This window comes from Neopelma chrysocephalum, unplaced genomic scaffold, assembly GCF_003984885.1.
Source record: "Neopelma chrysocephalum unplaced genomic scaffold, ASM398488v2 Primary Assembly neopelma1_76, whole genome shotgun sequence".
Taxonomy (NCBI): domain Eukaryota; kingdom Metazoa; phylum Chordata; class Aves; order Passeriformes; family Pipridae; genus Neopelma; species Neopelma chrysocephalum.
In genome coordinates this window covers 13,437,433-13,443,445 of record NW_020897737.1, presented here as the reverse complement: position 1 = coordinate 13,443,445, position 6,013 = coordinate 13,437,433, and the positions used below count along the sequence as shown (strand labels likewise).

The following is a 6,013-nucleotide window of genomic DNA, read 5'->3' as shown; positions in this document are numbered from 1 at the left end:
GCTCCATGGAGCACGAGCCCAGCTCGTACGGTGTCACTGGGTGCCCTGTTGGTGCTCTCACTGGTGGCTCTGCCTTTTTGCCCCTCAGGTTTGGAAGGGAATGGTGCCTTGAAAGCACAGAGCCAGGTTTGGGCATTTTAGTGCAGCTGGGGAGAGGGGGGAGAAGAAAATCAGAGCAGAAGCCAGCACACCCTAAGCACTCCTAGTTTTGCACAGCCGTAGGGGAGCTCTGACAGAAACAACAGCAGCATCCACCATCCCAGCTGGAGGAGGAGCAGCCTCTTACATGGAGTCAGAAATCCTCAGCAGAGACATGGGACAGGCACATGGGGACAGCAGCTGGCACAAAATGATGGAGCTGGTCTTGAGCATGGTAAAGCCTGGCCCAGGGTTGTCGAGGCAGGACCAACCCTTTTCTTGGAAACATGGGCAAAAGGATGCACACAGGAGGTGTGCAGCAGGATCTGTGTCCCCTGGGATGGCAATGAGACAACCCATGCAAGGGGTGGTGGTGTGAGGTGTTGGGGATTTCCTGAGTGCCCAGGGTGCTCATACAGGGTTTGACCTTGTCCCTACAAGCGAGGGGAGTGGAGCAGCCCTTGGGCAGCTTCCAGCCATGGAAAATGAGGCTTGTGTTCCTCAACGGGAGCTCCAGGTTGGGCAACTCGGTCCCATCTTTGCAAGAAGGTTGAATCTGCAGCTTTTGCACCTACAAGGCCAAATCAAATCCCAGCATACATAACCACAAAAAAAAAGGTTACACTTCTGGAGTATCTATTTCTAACCAAGTCCAACTAAAATGAAGAAAAATCTAAGCTTTTCTTTATTTTTTACTTTTAGGGTTTCTTTTTGAATTATTTATTTGCAGGTAGAGATTCAGAAAAGCTTTTTTCAAAGTTGGTCTGGACAACCATCTGTTAAAACTTACTCTTCTCCTGTGCAAGTGTCACCCACCACTAGCGAGTTATAAAGAGTTAAGTGAGGAGTCATGTCTGGTTTTCCTGCATCTTATCTGAATTTTGACTCTTTCACGTCGTATCATATTTGTTCTATCCCTCAGGGTACTCCTGTTCTTGGATGAGGCTTTAGTCCTGAGAAGAAACTCAACTACCCCTACTAGTCTTTCTCTCTCAGGTACGCTGTATATCGAGTTACATCGTGGCTTAAGACATTAGAGATAGGCAAGACAAGACTTAAGTTTGGAAGATTTGTCAAAGGAAAGTTTAAAAACAAAAAATCAGATATCCCACAGCAGTCCAAAGTTATTGCTCAGCTGCTAAAAAAGGTGGAATTAAATAGGTCAAGCTGTAGAGCTGTGCTACTTTATGCCAGCTAAAGGAACTAGCTTCTCATCTGCTAGACTGTTTCACCACTTGCTGTTCCAAGGATCCATCTCTCTGCTAGTAATGATGTCAAATAAATCTCCACTAAAATGTAAAAATGTTTATGATGATACTTACTGACCCGTTCCTTTATTAAATGAGGACAATAGGATGATGCCTTGATATTTACTAATGGGTTACTCCCATCTAACCTTTTCTTATTCATCCAGATCATCTGTTTTCATTTCATCATTCAATGGCTGCCAATAAAATTAAGTCAATTAAATTAAAGGCCTATTATGTTCTTTCATATCAGGCTGAGGCCTGTTTTCTTTCCCTAGTCAATGCTCTGAGAAGATTTTTGATAGGGCAGCTGGGAAATCTGGAGCAGATTCTCCTCTGCTGGAAACTGGTTTAGTTTTTCAAAAATCAATGGAGTAGCATCAGCTTACCCCAGCTGAGGGTCTGAACCCTGATGTGTAGGAATAAGCCTCAAGCCTGTCTTTGGGCCAAGATTCAGATCTGGAATCACTCCCTCATGCAATCTCAAAGACCTTGTCTACTTATCAAAGTGTTAGAAGTTACTTATAACGTATGTGGTGCAGTTACACTATCATCTCCTGCCTACAGAAATATTCCAGTATAAAAATGGCCTTTTATATTTGACTTTAAATGTGAGCTATTCCCAAGAGGCGTAAGTGAAATCAATAAAAGACTCCAATGTCACATAATGGTGTCTGCATGAAGCTGTCTGCTTTGGTTTTGTGATATAAAACAGTTTGTTGTATTTTTTTTCCAGTGTAGACAAGACCTTAATATCTCATTCAGTGATCATTTAAATAAAAAAGCAAACAGAGGAGCAATGTTCTCCATCCAAACAAAATCCCAGGCTCTAGCCTTGAAATGCCATTCAAGTATCTCAAGAACTAGTAGTGGGTATTACATTATTTATATACATTTATTCCTCTGCCGTACTGTGGGACAAATGCTTTGGGAAGAGCTGAACATGCCCCCAACGTGGGATATGGAAGTGAGGGGAGCTCCACTGCTTCAAATATCCCCAACGTGACTTATGGCTGGTGTGGTCCCCAGTTCTGCTTTATTTTCTGTTATCTCAGTGCCTCTGGCATGTCTGATAAAAACAGGACAGGGAATGGCCTCTCCTGTGGTGGAGCAGGATGGATGTCTCCAGTCAGCCAGTGGGAGATGCTGGGATTGCAGCCAGGGGCTCCGACCCATCCAAGGGAACACAAGATGTACAAATCCACTTGCACCTCCTAAGTAGTTGCACCTGGGAGATAAGCCATTAGTGGCACTGGGAGCAGAGCTTGGCAAGGTTTGGGGGCTGCAGTGTGAGACCAGGCTCTCAGCTTCTCAGGAAGCCTTGGACTGCAGCTTCCAGCAGCAGGATTTGTGGCCTGCCTTGGTGGAAACTCTGCACTGCGGCAAACACAGCAGGATGTGGGGATGGGGGAATTCCTTTTCAAGGCACAGGTGATGGCAACTGCTTGTGCAAAACGCTGTGTGCTGGCACATAGTCATGGAAGAGAGGGGGAGCTGCCAGAGAGCTGAGGACAACCATGAGGAGACTTCTCAAAAGGTGCTGGGCTCCATCCCACAGAATCCTGGTGGAGTGAAGGACACCAACTGGAACTGCAGAAATGGTTTTCTTCAATTCTGTCTCATTGGGTGGGGATGAGACCTGCCTCTCTACAGCCCAAAACAACAGGTAAGACAAAGGGTATCGTATCTGTCTTAAAGGCTCACATTGCCCCAAGACACATTTTCCTTCCTGAGTTTTAATGTCTTGTCCCTAATAACAAAGAAGGATTGCAGATCTTTTCTGTAAAATTGTAATAGGACTAGCAAAAATGACAGAAATAAACCCAACCAAGACAACATCACCTAGCTCAGGTGACAATCTTGAATTGCTTTTTTCAACTTAAAGGTGGTGAACCTCCCTTAGTGCTCCAAATGCTTTGTCAGAAGTCATCTCTAAATTTTTAAGTCGTCGTATCAGTGCTGCTGTCATATTTGAAACTGCAGCCCTCTGTTAGCAATCATCTCAAAGTGCACAAGTAGAAGGTGTTTCGACAGTCTTCCTGCAAACTTGGTGGCAAGGTTAGCACAATCCCCACCAAACCTAGACAAACTGTGCTGTGAAAGGAAGGCAAACAAAGACCTGGAAGAGCTCCTTCATAGAGGTTGAGAGAAGAGACAATGTTTACCCAAAAATCGTAAAGCAAACTTGGGAATTAACACTGAGCAGCTTTGTGGGTATTTCCAAGTGAGAGACTTTGTAAGCAAAGCTTTGTTTGACTCTCTGCTGTCACAAATTCAAACTGTGAAACCTCTTCTAACCCTAATTAACTCAAAATGTTTGACATCTTAGGAAAGCTTTGAAGCACAGAAGGGCTTTCTGTTAGCCAAACCTACAGTGCAGACCAGAAGTTCAAACTTCAAAGTTTTTCAATTTGCATCAGGCATTGTATAAACTACAAGGCAAGCTCACACAACAGCCAGCGACCTGTTTGGCTCCTAGAGTGCATTTCTCCAGGATAAAAGCTTTAAAGTGATCTACAAATTTCTAACTGTATGTAGAAAAACCTCTTTTCAGACCCAAGGGGCATGAATATGAATACAAGAGATATGGTCACATTGTGAAAAGGCAAGGGAGAAACATCCCTTGCCTGGTGTTGCAAGGGGGATAGGGTAAGAGTTCAGGGTCAGACCTTCCTCTGAGCTAATCCCTCTGTCACTGAGCAAGGGATGGACCTGAGATATCCTAAAGTTTCTTGCCACAGCAGTCCCTACTCAGGCTAGAGACTGGCTAAGGGTAGAAAGTTTAACACACTTTTTCCTCAAAGAATCCTGTCATTCATTTATGGGTTTCCAACTCTAAGTGGTCTCTGAAACGATGCAAACAAGATTTGGTTGCCCATTTCCTCTTAATGACCCTGCCGTGTGCAGTTCCATCAGCTCTGTGCAGAGCTAATTTCTGCTGAACAATCACAGCTCAGCTGCTGGAAACCCACGTGCCATCCATTTCAAGAGGTGAGTTTCCTCCCAGGAGATCCACACCCCTCCTGTAACTGTCGAATTAATGGAATTACTTTGGGGTAAAAGTGATGCAAATGAAGAGAACACTTACTTGGCAATTTATGTGCTGCGTCAGGAAAATGTTATCACTTCTGACCTGTCAGGGGTATTCTCTGTTTACTGACGCCTTTGTAAACACAGCAGTCATTTTGATGAAATCCTTATGTAATGATTACATCAGAAGAGTCACACCACTGAAAAAAAACCCAAACCCACAGCATTTTCCATCTCTGCTGCACATTAGATATCAGCAATAATGACTTCCAGGGCGTTATCCCTGTGCAGAAGTGAAGCAGAAGAGCTCAGATTCCTGCATTTTTGTCGAGGCAATGCATAGGTTTAGTTACTTCAGTCATTCACACCGAAACAGCATCTTGAGGTGCTTTCACTACATTACAGCAAAGCAAGCAGTGTTAGTCACAGTGGGGCCACAGGTCCCTAGTGCTTCTCATCAGGTGAATGCTGAGAACCACAGCCTGGAGAGCTTGGTGTTGGTGAAAGAGGAAGGGAAGGGGGTGCTTACACCTGATGAGCTCACAGAAGGAACAGGAGCAGCAGCAGAATGACTTCTCCACATCTAGACATGCATCACGTCTGTGACTCACTGAATCACTCACAATGGTGGGTTTTAACAGGAAGGAGGAGAATAAAAGCAAGAATAAACTTGCTGAACAAGATAAGTTTGTATGCAGCAACCTGTGTGATCCACCTACCTTTTCCTTAAAGGGACCTTTCCATCAGCCAGGCAGCACCTCATATTTGCTGAGGAAAAATCCTGCACGGTATCCCTGACCTCTCCACTTGGTTCTCTTCAGGCTGGAGCTGCCAAGAAGGTCAGTTGCCTGTCTGAAGAGATCTGCCTTGGCTGGGCTCCTCCTCAGGCTCAGTCTGGGCCCTGCTGCATCTGGCTGTGGGCATTTCTGTGTGGGGAAGGGAGCACTATCCCTGAAGGCTTTCCCCTGGAACAGCAGAAAAAACCCCAGCAGTTCTTGGCAGGAAAGCACAACTGTAAAAAAAGAGAGTGATGAGATAATACATGGATGGTGGTGGGCGTCAGTGAGAGAGAAGAGCAGTCATTTGTCACTCTGATTTATTGAGCAGGGATTATTTACAACCATATCCACAGTGCAGTGATGGAGCTGTGGCTTTCACGGGGGTGATGTGTCTGAGTTCGGTTCTAACAGCCTGGGGGTTCCCAGGTCACAGGTCCTGGCTTTCCTTTCCTGTCAGGTAGACGTGACACCTGGAGTGCTTTTTATTCCCCTCCCCTTGTTTGCCAATGGGAAGAGGAATTTCATTGCGTGAATCTGGGAGCAAAAGCCAAGAGAACAAAAAGCAAATATTACAGGACTGGCAAAAATCACAAGAGCTGGCAGCACTGCCTGGGGTTTGTCTATTTGTTACCCATTCTAGAATAATTGAGAGAGACTTAACCAGCCCACTGGCATAGACAGGGACACACGGTGCCTTGTAAAACTCAGGGCAGAGAACAGGATGCAGACACAGAATTTCGGTGTGAGAGTCTTGTGGATCCAGTCTCTCTCTGTGAATGCCCTTATTCCTGCTGTGTCCCCAAAACCCTGCAGATTTCA

At 45.3% G+C, this 6,013-nt stretch overlaps 1 long non-coding RNA gene across 2 annotated transcripts; it reads right to left on the bottom strand.

Annotated features, from left to right (window-relative positions):
• Positions 1 to 1,092: 1,092 nt before the first annotated feature.
• LOC113970342 lies at positions 1,093 to 5,630 on the bottom strand. Of its 2 annotated transcripts, none has more exons than XR_003535144.1 (3): positions 5,135 to 5,630; positions 4,474 to 4,615; positions 1,093 to 3,032 (listed from the first exon to the last, which is right to left on the bottom strand). It is a non-coding gene; the product is annotated as an uncharacterized LOC113970342 (long non-coding RNA). The 2 variants fall into 2 exon arrangements; XR_003535145.1 differs by having other exon boundaries at positions 1,093 to 2,947.
• Positions 5,631 to 6,013: the final 383 nt, after the last annotated feature.